Genomic DNA, 12913 nt, shown 5'->3' with positions numbered 1-12913 from the left:
GGCATTAAGGATATGCATTGGAATATATATATATATATATATATATATATATATATATATATAAGCCATGTTTGAGCTCGAGCCCTCAAGCTATCTTAGGTTTTTATACTGTCCCCATTACTGTAGTGTTTGAGCATCACAACCATTGAAGTATTTAGGGTAACAAGAAAACATTTTACAAATACATTAGAAGCAAGAGGAAGATGAAGGACAGGGAAGGACCACTGCTCAGTGAGGAGGGAAACACAGTCACAAGAAAATGCAGCAATTGCCGAAATATTAAATGCCATTTTTGTTCAGGTTTTCTGCAAAGAGGTTAGCATTAATCAGAGGACTAACAGTGAACATCAGTGTAAATGGGGTAGGGTCTGAGGCTAAAATAGGGAAACAACAAGTTAAGAATTATGTAGATAAGTTAGACGTCCTCAAGTCAGCAGGGCCAGATGAAATACACCAGAGAATACTTAAGGGACTGGCCAAAGAGATCATAGCGATTAAAGAATATTTTTGAGAACTCTCGGAGGACAGGAGAGATCCCAGAGGACTGGAAGAGGGCAAGTGATACCTATCAATAAAAAGCAGATAAGGGCAATCCAGGAATTATAAACCACTCAATTTAACTTCTGTACCCAGAAAGAATGGAGCAAATAATCAATTTGCAAGCACCTAGAAGATGAGGTGACAACTAACAGTCAACGTGGATTTATAAAAACAAATCACATCAAACCTGTTACCCTTTCAACCCCAAACTCTTGGTAACTTTTACTCTGTGTGAGGTGCTGTCAGTAAATAAAAACTTTCCCCCCTTATTTATACCTTAGTAATAGAATGACATGTCCCTTAAAGCAAACTTGTTAAGTAAGCAGTTTCAATGGTCAAGTGAGAGGTTCCTTCTGATTATCAATTAACCAGGTGTGGGTTTTTCCAGAGTTTGCAGCCTTGGGGCCCCAATAGACATTCCTGAGGCATATTCTGGTCTTCTAAGATGCATGTATCAGCAACTTCAACACAATTCTTATCAGGAAGGACACGGGGTCAATCTGCCCTCTCTGTGGCACCCAAAACTCCCCTCCATCACTCCCGCTCCTGCCTTGGTCAAACTGAGAGTGCTGAATGGCCAATTTACAGCCTGCTGACTTGGCTGCTTTTAGCAATAAGCCATAGTGGTTTCAGGCACTTTACTGGTTTGCCAAAGTCTCCCCGTACAAAACCCACCTCCTATTCTCCTTTGACAGGGTAACAAGACGAGGGAATGGGGGCGGGGACAAGAACAGTAGATATGATATATCTCAACTTTAGTCAGACATTTCATACAGTCTCAGATCGCCTTCTCATCAGCAAACCAGGGAAAAAAAGACTGATGATCCTATTATAAGGTAGGTGCACAACAAGTTAGAAAATGTACTCAGAGAGTAGTTATCAACGATTCACAGTCAAGCTGGGAGGGAATACGGAGAAGGGTCCCACAAGGATCTGTCCTGGGTCCACTTCTATTCAATAGCTCCATAAATGACTTGGATAATGGCAGAGAGAGTACACTTACAAAGTTTGCAGATTATACCAATCTGGGAGGGGTTGCAAGCACTTTAGAGACCAGGATTAGAATTCAGAATGACCTTGACAGACCAGAGACATGGTCTGAAATACATAGGCTGCATCCACACACTCTTCCTGTGAAGCTAAACCCGGCAAGGAAAGGCTCTGACAGGGGGAAGTAGCAGTAAATTTCTTCCCAACCCCAAATATCAGTCAGTTGGACCTTGAGCATGTGGGCAAGACCCACCAGCCAGACACTGGGGAAAGAGTTCTCTGTAGTCACTCAGAGCCCTCCCCACCTAGTGTCCCATCACTGGCCTTTCGGAATATTTGCTACCAGCAGTTGTCGATGTGCCCACCTCATCATACCATCCCCCTCCACATAAGTTTATCAAGCTCAGTCTTGAAACCAGTTCGGTTCTCCCTCCCCACGTTTTAATTCTGGCTGAGATTTTCAAAGCCACCTAAAGGCATTTAGATGCCTGGTTTATATGAGGAAGAAAGGCAGTTTTGGAAATCTTAACCCAAGTCATCTGGTAACCTACCCTATTGTTACCTCCTCTTCCCTCTCTCCTGCCCCTTTGTTTGCTGCCTGGCTTTGAAGGCTTTTTGAACTGCCTCAGGCCTCATGCAGATTAAGGAGGGCAACTTCTTTGTTTAAGAGCCAGAGAATTTCTCCTTCTCCGGCACACCCCAAGTAACTTAATTTGTGCTGTATTCCTTCGTCTGTTCCGGTAGGTTTCTGATTCAAAAATAAATTTGTGTTTCATTGTTCATTCCCTGCTGGCAGCTTTCTCAGGTAAGAACCTCAGAGGCACCTGGGGTAAAAGGAGGAAACAAATGCAGCCAAAAGGAATCATTGATTCTCCAGAGCACTGAAGAACGTGTTTTGCTGAATCATGGCCTAGATCTTTAATATTTGTCTATTTGCAGGTGTCTCTTCTCTCAAATCCAGTTAATCCAGTCCGGAGCAGAATTTAAAAAGCCAGGAGACTCTGCAAAACTCTCCTGTAAAGTGTCTGGACACACATTCACTAGCCACGGCATTCACTGGGCACAGAGGTCTCCAGGAAATGGACTGGAAAGGGGATTTTCAATTACAAATGGGGCTGGTGACACCACATACTACACGGACCCGGTTAAAGGACCATTCACCATCTCCAGAGACAACACCCAGAACCTGCTGGGGTAAACAGGGAGATGGCAAAATTTGCAGATGATACAAAACTACTCAAGATAGTTAAGTCGCAGGCAGACTGCAAAGAGCTACAAGAGCAGTGGTCTCTCCCACCCCGGCCGACTGCGATCAACTGGTCGATCCTAGAGGATCTTCCAGTTGATCGTGATCTCTGGCAGTGCAGCGGGTTGCCCCTAAGCCAGGCTGTCTGCCTGCCCCAGCCCCACGCCGCTCCCAGAAGTGGCCAGCATGGCCCCGTGGGTGGGGAGACAGGGTTCTCCCTCTGCATGCTGCTCCGATCTGCAAGCACCAACCCAACAGCTCCCATTGGCCGGGAATGGGGAGCTGTGGCCAATGGGAGCTGCGGGGGTGGTGCTTACAGAGAGGGGCAGTGCACAGAGCCATGTGCTGCCTGACCCTCCCCAGGGGCCGGAGGGGTGCGTTGGCCCTTTCCGGGAGTGGCGCCATGCACAGGTAGGCAGGGAGCCTGCCTTAGTGGCAGCCACACTGTGCCACCGACCGTGAGCCTCTGGAGGGAAATGCTGCCTGGCAGGAGGCTGCACCCCAACCCCCAGCCCTGAGCCCCCTCCTGGAGCCAGCACCCCATGCCCCAGGTGTGGGCAAACTATAGCCCGGGGGCCACATCCGGCCCTTGAGCTCCTGCTGGGGAGTGGGGTCTGGGGCTTGCCCTCTCCACATGTGCCATGGCTTCACGTGGCTGCAGGAAGCCGCAACATGTTCCCGCTCCAGCTCCTATGCATAGGGGCAGCCAGGGGGTTCCACAGGCTGCCCCTGCCCCAACTGCCACCTCTGCACTTCCCGGCAACTAGGGGAGCATGTAGAAGCCGGAGTGGAGACATGCCACTGCTTCTGGGAGCTGCTTGAGGTAAGCACCACCCGGAGTTTGCACCCCGATCCCCCTCCTGCCTTCCGAACCCCTCTGTCACAGCCTCATGCACCCCAGAGCCCGCACCCCCCAGCCGGAGCCCTCACCCCTCCACCTGCACCACAACACCCTGCCCCAGCCCGGAGCCTGCTCCCGCACCCTGAACTCCTCATTTCTGGCCCCACCCCAGAGCCTGGCACCTCCAGCCAGACCCCTCACCCCCTCATGCACCCCAACGCCCTATTTTGTGAGCATTCATGGTCCGTCATACAATTTCCATACCCAGATGTGGCCCTCAGGCCAAAAACTTTGACCAGCCCTGCCATACCCCCTCATACACCCTGAACCCCCTCCTGCACCCCAAACCCCAGCCCTGACCCCATCCCAGAGCCAGCACCATGTACCCCCTCCTTCACCCCAACCCCCTGCCCCAGCCCGGAGCCAACTCCTGCACCCAAACTCCCTCCCACAGCTTGCACCCCTCACCCCCTCCTTCACCCCAACCCCCACCCCAGGTTCAGCCCAGAGCCCTCTCCCACACTGTGAACCCTTCAGCCCCAGCCAAGAGCCCACACCCCCTGTCAAACCCCAGCCCCCTACCCCAGCCTTGTGAAAGTGAGTGGGGGTGGGGGAGAGGGAGTGAAGGGGTGGGGGACGGAGTGAGTGGGTGGGACTTTGGGGAAGGGGTCAGGTAGATCGTGGGTTGCCCTTAAATTCAAAAAGTGATCTTGGGCATAAAAGGTTGGAGACCCGTGTTCAAAAGGTTCTCTCAAATCTAGGTGACTGGGCAATAAAATGGCAGATGAAATTCAATGTTGACTTCGACTCCCTCAGGGAACGGATGGGTAGGATCCCCTGGGGGACTAACATGAAGGGGAAAGGAGTTCAGGAGAGCTGGCTGTATTTCAAGGAATCCCTGTTGAGGTTACAGGGACAAACCATCCCGATGAGTCGAAAGAATAGTAAATATGGCAGGCGACCAGCTTGGCTTAACGGTGAAATCCTAGCGGATCTTAAACATAAAAAAGAAGCTTACAAGAAGTGGAAGGTTGGACATATGACCAGGGAAGAGTATGAAAATATTGCTCAGGCATGTAGGAATGAAATCAGGAGGGCCAAATCGCACCTGGAGCTGCAGCTAGCAAGAGATGTCAAGAGTAACAAGAAGGGTTTCTTCAGGTATGTTGGCAACAAGAAGAAAGCCAAGGAAAGTGTGGGCCCCTTACTGAATGAGGGAGGCAACCTAGTGACAGAGGATGTGGAAAAAGCTAATGTACTCAATGCTTTTTTTGCCTCTGTCTTCACTAACAAGGTCAGCTCCCAGACTGCTGCGCTGGGCATCACAAAATGGGGAAGAGATGGCCAGCCCTCTGTGGAGAAAGAGGTGGTTAGGGACTATTTAGAAAAGCTGGACGTGCACAAGTCCATGGGGCCGGACGAGTTGCATCTGAGAGTGCTAAAGGAATTGGCGGCTGTGATTGCAGAGCCATTGGCCATTATCTTTGAAAACTCGTGGCGAACCGGGGAAGTCCCAGATGACTGGAAAAAGGCTAATGTAGTGCCAATCTTCAAAAAAGGGAAGAAGGAGGATCCTGGGAACTACAGGCCAGTCAGCCTCACTTCAGTCCCCGGAAAAATCATGGAGAAGGTCCTCAAAGAATCAATCCTGAAGCACTTACATGAGAGTAAAGTGATCAGGAACAGTCAGCATGGATTCACCAAGGGAAGGTCATGCCTGACTAATCTAATCGCCTTCTATGATGAGATTACTGGTTCTGTGGATGAAGGGAAAGCAGTGGATGTATTGTTTCTTGACTTTAGCAAAGCTTTTGACACGGTCTCCCACAGTATTCTTGTCAGCAAGTTAAGGAAGTATGGGCTGGATGAATGCACTATAAGGTGGGTAGAAAGTTGGCTAGATTGTTGGGCTCAACGGGTAGAGATCAATGGCTCCATGTCTAGTTGGCAGCCGGTGTCAAGTGGAGTGCCCCAGGGGTCGGTCCTGGGATCAGTTTTGTTCAATATCTTCATAAATGATCTGGAGGATGGTGTGGATTGCACTCTCAGCAAATTTGCGGATGATATTAAACTGGGAGGAGTGGTAGATACACTGGAGGGCAGGGATAGGATACAGAGGGCCCTAGACAAATTGGAGGGTTGGGCCAAAAGAAATCTGATGAGGTTCAATAAGGATAAGTGCAGGGTCCTGCACTTAGGACGGAAGAACCCAATGCACCGCTACAGACTAGGGACCAAATGGCTAGGCAGCAGTTCTGCAGAAAAGGACCTAGGGGTGACAGTGGACGAGAAGCTGGATATGAGTCAGCAGTGTGCCCTTGTTGCCAAGAAGGCCAATGGCATTTTGGGATGTGTAAGTAGGGGCATAGCAAGCAGATCGAGGGACGTGATCGTTCCCCTCTGTTCGACCTTGGTGAGGCCTCATCTGGAGTACTGTGTCCAGTTTTGGGCCCCACACTACAAGAAGGATGTGGATAAATTGGAGAGAGTCCAGAGAAGGGCAACAAAAATGATTAGGGGTCTGGAACACATGACTTATGAGGAGAGGCTAAGGGAACTGGGATTGTTTAGTCTGCAGAAGAGAAGAATGAGGGGGGATTTGATAGCTGCTTTCAACTGCCTGAGAGGTGGTTCCAGAGAGGATGGTTCTAGACTATTCTCAGTGGTAGAAGAGGACAGAACGAGGAGTAATGGTCTCAAGTTGCAGTGGGGGAAGTTTAGGTTGGATATTAGGAAAAACTTTTTCACTAAGAGGGTGGTGAAACACTGGAATGCGTTACCTAGGGAGGTGGTAGAATCTCCTTCCTTAGAAGTTTTTAAGGTCAGGCTTGACAAAGCCTTGGCTGGGATGATTTAATTGGGGATTGGTCCTGCTTTGAGCAGGGGGTTGGACTAGATGACCTCCTGAGGTCCCTTCCAACCCTGATATTCTATGATTCTATGAAATGCGAAGTAACGCACATGGGAAAGCAAAATCCCAACTATGCATAGCAAATGATTGGTGCTTTGATGAGCCAATGTCCTTACTAATCTTCTGCAAGACTCTTTATTCTTTACTCCCCCCACCGGGCCCAATGAAATCAATGGGGTCACACACACGGGGAATAAAGCCCACAGGATTTGATTATTTCATGCCCGCATAGGGATATGCACAGGAATATTTCTCTAGTCTTATTGCTAACCGGGGTGTGTCATTCAATCAGAATTGCTGAGTCTCTGTAGGAATCATCCTCATTAGCTCTGGCTCTATGATAACTCCCTTCCCTGTTTTGCAAACACTTGCACAGAAATTTCAAGCCATCGCGGCAGAATTGTCGGGACTTAGTTGCGCGCACACAGGGCGGCCTCCAGCGAACACGGGACTAACCAGCCGGTGGTTCTGGGTTTGTTTGTTTGTTTCTCTGACTTTCATGGGCTTCCCATCAGTCTGTAGCAGGGCTGGAGTATTTACAGCACACTGCCCACAACAACGCAGCGTGACTCAAGTTACCCAGCGCAGAAACCAGTCACATTTCCCATGGTAAGGTGAATCCACCCGATGAATGGCTGGAAATGTTCCCGTGTGGTACTGAAAACACCCCCGCTCATTGCCATGCTCTTAGGAGCAGGACCAGGTGAAGAGACACTCCTCTGTTTTAGGCCCTCTCGTGGCCACATCACATGGCATCTGGGGACTTCCTGGTCTTTCATGAATTTGTCCTCACAACAGCGCTGTGAGGCAGGAAAGGGCTGGAGTGTCCAAGGTACGGGTGGGGGCCTGAAACACAAGGGGACAAGTTACACTTGCCCCGGGTAACCCAGGGAGTCTGTGGAGGAAAAGGGGGGTGGATCCCCATACCCCTAACTCCACTCTGGATCCCTAACCACTGACGTCTGACTGCGCCTCCCTGAACCCCCAAACCGAGGTTTTCAGAGGCCGCTCTTAGGGAGCTTGTCTCTCTTATAAGGAGGGGGACATGGAAATAGGACTGACAGGTTCCTGTTTAAATCTGTCCCTCTCTAGGCCCAGGCTGCAGCCGGAGGGACAATCTGCAGCCCCTGGGTCTCTGCAGTTACCGGCCAAAAGTCTGAAAACTTTCCCCAACAACAACGCGGAAAATGACACTTTGGCTCCATTTGGTTTTCTTTGCAGCGGCTCTGGAAGGTAATTTATCCCCCATTAATACACAGGAGGGGTCGGGTATCTGGGACTATTGCGGCTGATATCGATGTGAGGTGGGACACTTCTTTCTTCTGTCCTCTCCCACCGACTGATGTACAAAGTGCCCCGTGTGGCTGGTTCTCCCACTGTTCCCTGTTCACTTGCCATTGAACCCGGGGCTAATGACTGGTTTCATGTGGTGACTGAGCTTTAATTCCAATCTGCCATTTCCCTTCTCCCGCAGGGGCCCTCTGGCAGGTGGTTCTGACCCAGTCGGGGCCAGCGCTGAAGAAGCCCGGAGAGTCCCAGAAACTGCAATGTGCCACCAGCGGGTTCACTCTTAGCAGCACCTGGCTGGGCTGGATCAGACAGGAGCCGGGACAGGGGCTGGAGTGGCTGGCTGACTATTACAGTGAGGGAAGCAAGTACTACGCCTCCTCCGTCCAGGGCCGGTTCACAGCCTCCAAGGACAGCACCAACTTCTCCCTGCAAATGACCGGCCTGAGAGCGGAGGACACCGCCGTGTATTCCTGCGCCAGACACACAGCGAGGGGAAGCGAGTCTGAGCTCAGCCAAAAACCTCCCCCTGCAGTAACAGCGCGACGTGTCCGCTGCTGAGGGCGCGAACCAGCCCCCGACTGCCCGGGACAGGCGATGAGAGCAGCCCCGAGAAAGTCTCCCAGGCTCGAAATACTTGCAGACTGGAGCAGTTTCAGAATCGGTTTCACTCACTCCGCCCGGAACTCCTCTGAGCAGTGGGGAGCTGGAGCCGGTTCTCACCGGTTTGCGGAACCGATTGTTAAATTTTGAACCGTTTTTAGAACCGGTTGTTAACCCGCTTCCCTGCAGGGGGCGCTGAGGCTTTACTGGGCTCTGGTTGGGACCCGTGATGTAATTCCTCCTCTGGCCACCGGGGGCGCTGCGCTGCGGGAGCCACGTGGGCTGCCCCCGGCCCTGGGCACGAGCCCTGGTGCTGCGGCTGCTCCCCTGGCCCTGGGGCTCCCGCTGCTGCCGGGTGGGTCCCCGGCTGCTCTGCTGGGCCTGGGCTGCGTCCTGCTGCTTGGGCTGCTCTGAGCCGCTCTCCCCGTGAGCATCCACCACCCTGCAGCCAGCCCGGCACTCCTGGTCTCACCAGCCCCTGTCTCCAGCCACCCCTGCACCCCCTGCCTCCAGCCACCCCCGCACCCATTCCCTGCCTGCAGCCAGCCCATCTCCAGCCACCCCTGCACCCCCTGCCCTGTATCCAGCCAACCCCTGCCGCATGCACCCCCTGCCCCCAGCCAGCCCCTGCCACACGCACCCCCTGCCCTGCCCACAGCCAGCCCCTGCCACACGCACCCTCTGCCCTGCCCGCAGCCTGCCCCTGTCTCCAGCCAGCCCCACACCCCCTTGCCTCCAGCCAACCCTGCACCCTCCTGTCTCCAGCCAGATCCGCACCCCCTGCCCTCCCGCAGCCAGCCCTGCACCCCCTGCCTCCAGCTAGCCCTGCGCCACGTCCCTGTCTGCAGCTGGCCCCACGTCCACTGGTGCCCTGCAGTTCCCAGGGCAGTAACCCTGCACACCTGCTTCAATGAGGGGGGCAGGGAGCAGCTGGGACCCACACATGTGCACACCCTAGGGCGACCAGACAGCAAGTGTGAAAAATCAGGACGGGTTGGGGGGTAATAGAAGCCTATATAAGAAAAAGACCCCAAGATCGGGACTGTCCCTATAAAATTGGAACATCTGGTCACCCTAGCACACCCCCAGGGAGTGGCAGGGACCCACACAAGTGAAACGGAGCTCATTTCTAGTTCAAGCCCATCTTTTTATAAAAGAACTTTAGGCAGGGTTAACATACATCCGTATTTTCCCAGACAGGTCAGGTTTTTTGGTTCTTAAATCACCATCCTTGAGAAATTTTAAAAATTCCTCCCGGGAAAATACGGACATATGGTAACCCTTTTGGTACAAAAAATACATACTGGGACACATCCCTTAAATCAGAAATGTTTATAAGGAACCAGTTGTTAAGATTTTGGCAGCTCATCAATGCCCCTGAGCATCAGACAGGGTGCTGGAAAGATTTATTCTCTCTCCCTTTTTCTTCGATTCCAGACACACAAACAAAACAGTGATGCATACAGAAAAATACACAAACATACACAAGCAAATACAGGCAATCACTGCTGCACAAAAACACAAACAGAGACAGCATGCAAACACACATACAAACACATAAATATACACAATCACTCAAAAAGCAAACACACACCTAAACACAAAAAGCAAGCTCAGAGACACAAACAAACCCTTCGTTACACAAATATACACACCTAAACACACACACAAAGAGATTAGTCTTTTAACACAGAGAAAACTCTCACACAAACACATATAAACACAAACACAAAAACAGACACTTCCATACAATTACTGTATGAATCGAACATAAAGAGAATGGACCATATTCTCCTCCCAGCAACACTGCTTTAAATATGAACTCGCTTCCCTGGGGTAAATATCATTATTCTCAATTTGTGCTGAGCGACAGAGACCAGAGCTTTACCCCGCACTGGGGGAAAAATGAATTCAGTGTAGAGAGATGGTCCACTGCCTTTGCCTACACTTTAATTCCCTCACAGATTGGCAGCTGGCTGCAGAAGCTGTCCCGTTGTAGTCATGCACTAGACTCGTGGGACTTGGGTTCAGTTATCACCTCTTCCAGGGAATTACTGGGCGACCTTGGGCATGCCACTTTACCCCTGCCTCCCCAGCCGCACGATAAGGTCTGGTCATTTTAAGGTTAGGATAAGTGCAACTGTGTCTTACTGGGTCACAACTGAAAATGCCAAAGACAGGATGAACTGCTGAGAAATAGGGCAAACACAACCCAAAACTGGTGGTTATTCTTTTATAAGATATACCAAAGCAGCCACAAAAGTAAATTCCTGGTTCACCACAGTGACTAACAAGAAAACATAAAGGCAGTTTCCTCAGGCATCCCAGCTCTTATATCACCACCAAAAACACTAGGTTCAGAGATGAGTGGTTTTTTACAACCAATCTCATCAAATAATAGCTTCTTCTCATCCCAAAGGACCAGCCACACACCCAGGTCAATATACAACTTTGATCTTACCCCAAAATCACGCTGATGCCAATCCCTTAGTATCTAAAATCTAAAGAGTTTATTCATAAAGAGAAAGAAAGAAAGAAAGAAAGAAAGAAAGAAAGAAAGAAAGAAAGAAAGAAAGAAAGAAAGAAAGAAAGAAAGAAAGAAAGAAAGAAAGAATTGGTTAAAGGAATCAATGACATCCAGTAATGGCAAAGTTCATGGTTCAGGCTTGTAGCAGTGATGGAGTAATCTGCTGGCTTAAGTCAAGTCCCTGGAGGACACCCACAGCCCGGATGGGTCATTCAGTCCTTTGTTCAGAGCTTCCGTTTGTAGCAAAGTTCCTCCAGAGGGAAGAAGCAGGACTGAAGACCAAATGGAGAAGATGCAGCTGCCGTTTATAGCCATTTGCCATGCGGCCTGTGCTTCCTTTGTTTCAAACACAAGCTGCCCAGCACGTGGCTGGGAAGCCTCAGGGCTAGTCTACACTGGCAACGTTACAATGCTGCCGTGGCAGCGCTTTATTGTGGCTTGTGTGGTCATGGCACAGTGCTGGGGGGGAGCTCTCCCAGCGCTCTAAAAAACCCACCTTCACCAGAAACCCCTGAGCCAGAAAGTTGCAGGGCTGTGAAGTGCCAGTGTAGACAAGCCCTTAGAGTTCTGACCATGGGCATGTCCCTGCCTGCCTTGCTGACTCACAAGGTGCATCTGCCTTCTCTCAATGGGTCAGTTGTATCTCTGAGGGTCCTTCATGGGCCATCCAGCAGGCTAGGCAGTGCTGATGCCAAACTGTCTGGGGTGTCACCAGAAGCATTGCACAAGTTTGAAATACAGAGATACAGACACATAGCAATAGCTCATCAGACAAAGGTGATACAAACATATAAACAAGATCATCACACCTGCCAAATTATAACTCTTTTGCAGATATCTTACATGGCATATCTGGCTGTGACTGGCATCCCAGTGGGGGATAGCCATGGTCACTCTACTGGGCTGAACTGCAAAGAAAGGGGCAGACAATCCCCATAAAGCAGGAGGATATTCCAATATTGATAACTTCACATACAAAACTGATACCTGTATATAGATAGCCTAATTATCATCAGCAAATCATAGCCTTCTCATAGACACCTCACTCGACAACCTTGATACAATATTTGCTGCAAATATATAACAGTAGTTGCAACAATGATCCAAATGGTCCTATTCTAATCAGAGAATGTCACAATAAGTGTTCAGGTCAGGGTTCGAATTTATCATGAGGGTGAGGACTAGGTTTGGGAGTCAGGGAAGGGGATACAGAAGATGTGACTTTGACCGACATAAATTCAGCTAGGAATCTCAGATGCAATCATGCTCGGAGCCCTGCTGTGAGAAGGTCGTCCCTTTCCTTGTGTTGGAAAGGCAGGGGTTGGTGGAGTCCAGAGGGGTTGTGAGTAACTACAATGTGGGGATTTGACTCCCACTTGTCCTGTATTTTATTACGCCCCCAGTGTCTATGGTTATCAACTAGTTCAAGGTCACCAGGCCTGAGGAGAGCCCCACTGGACTTGTGACCCTAAGTCCTTTTCCTGCTTTGGGCTGTGTCTTTAGTTGTATTGAGAGCACTTCACAGGCTGTCTTCAGCCTGTCATGGTAACCTTTGACCCAGTCATCCAAACTGTTCACCTCATCCTTAGAAAAGACTTCTTGATGCTTCTGTGGTAACGCCCTTAAGTTAGCCACCTGTGCAGGCAACAGCCCCTGGAGTGCTGCGTGAACTGGAACCGGCAGTCTCTCACCACGTCTTTCTCGAGGAAAGGGAACTCGTCCTCCCTTCTCCCTCCTTGTCACCCGCAGCTCATTTCTATTCTCCTCAAATGTTACCTTCACCCGAGGAACCACTCGCGCAGGCCAATGCACCTCTGCAGTGCTGTTTTGAGGAGGCAACTCCACAGCCTTCAAACTTGAGTTCAGAAGACTCACTGGTCCTCTTCCTTTGATGGCATTAGTCAGACATTGGCTGGCTGGAGCCCATTTGGTAGGTTTACCCCAGATGTAGGCTCTACAAGAGCTCCA

This window comes from Eretmochelys imbricata, chromosome 13 (assembly GCF_965152235.1).
Source record: "Eretmochelys imbricata isolate rEreImb1 chromosome 13, rEreImb1.hap1, whole genome shotgun sequence".
Taxonomy (NCBI): Eukaryota; Metazoa; Chordata; order Testudines; family Cheloniidae; genus Eretmochelys; species Eretmochelys imbricata.
The sequence above is the reverse complement of the archived record's forward strand: the minus strand, read 5'-3'. Positions refer to the sequence as shown.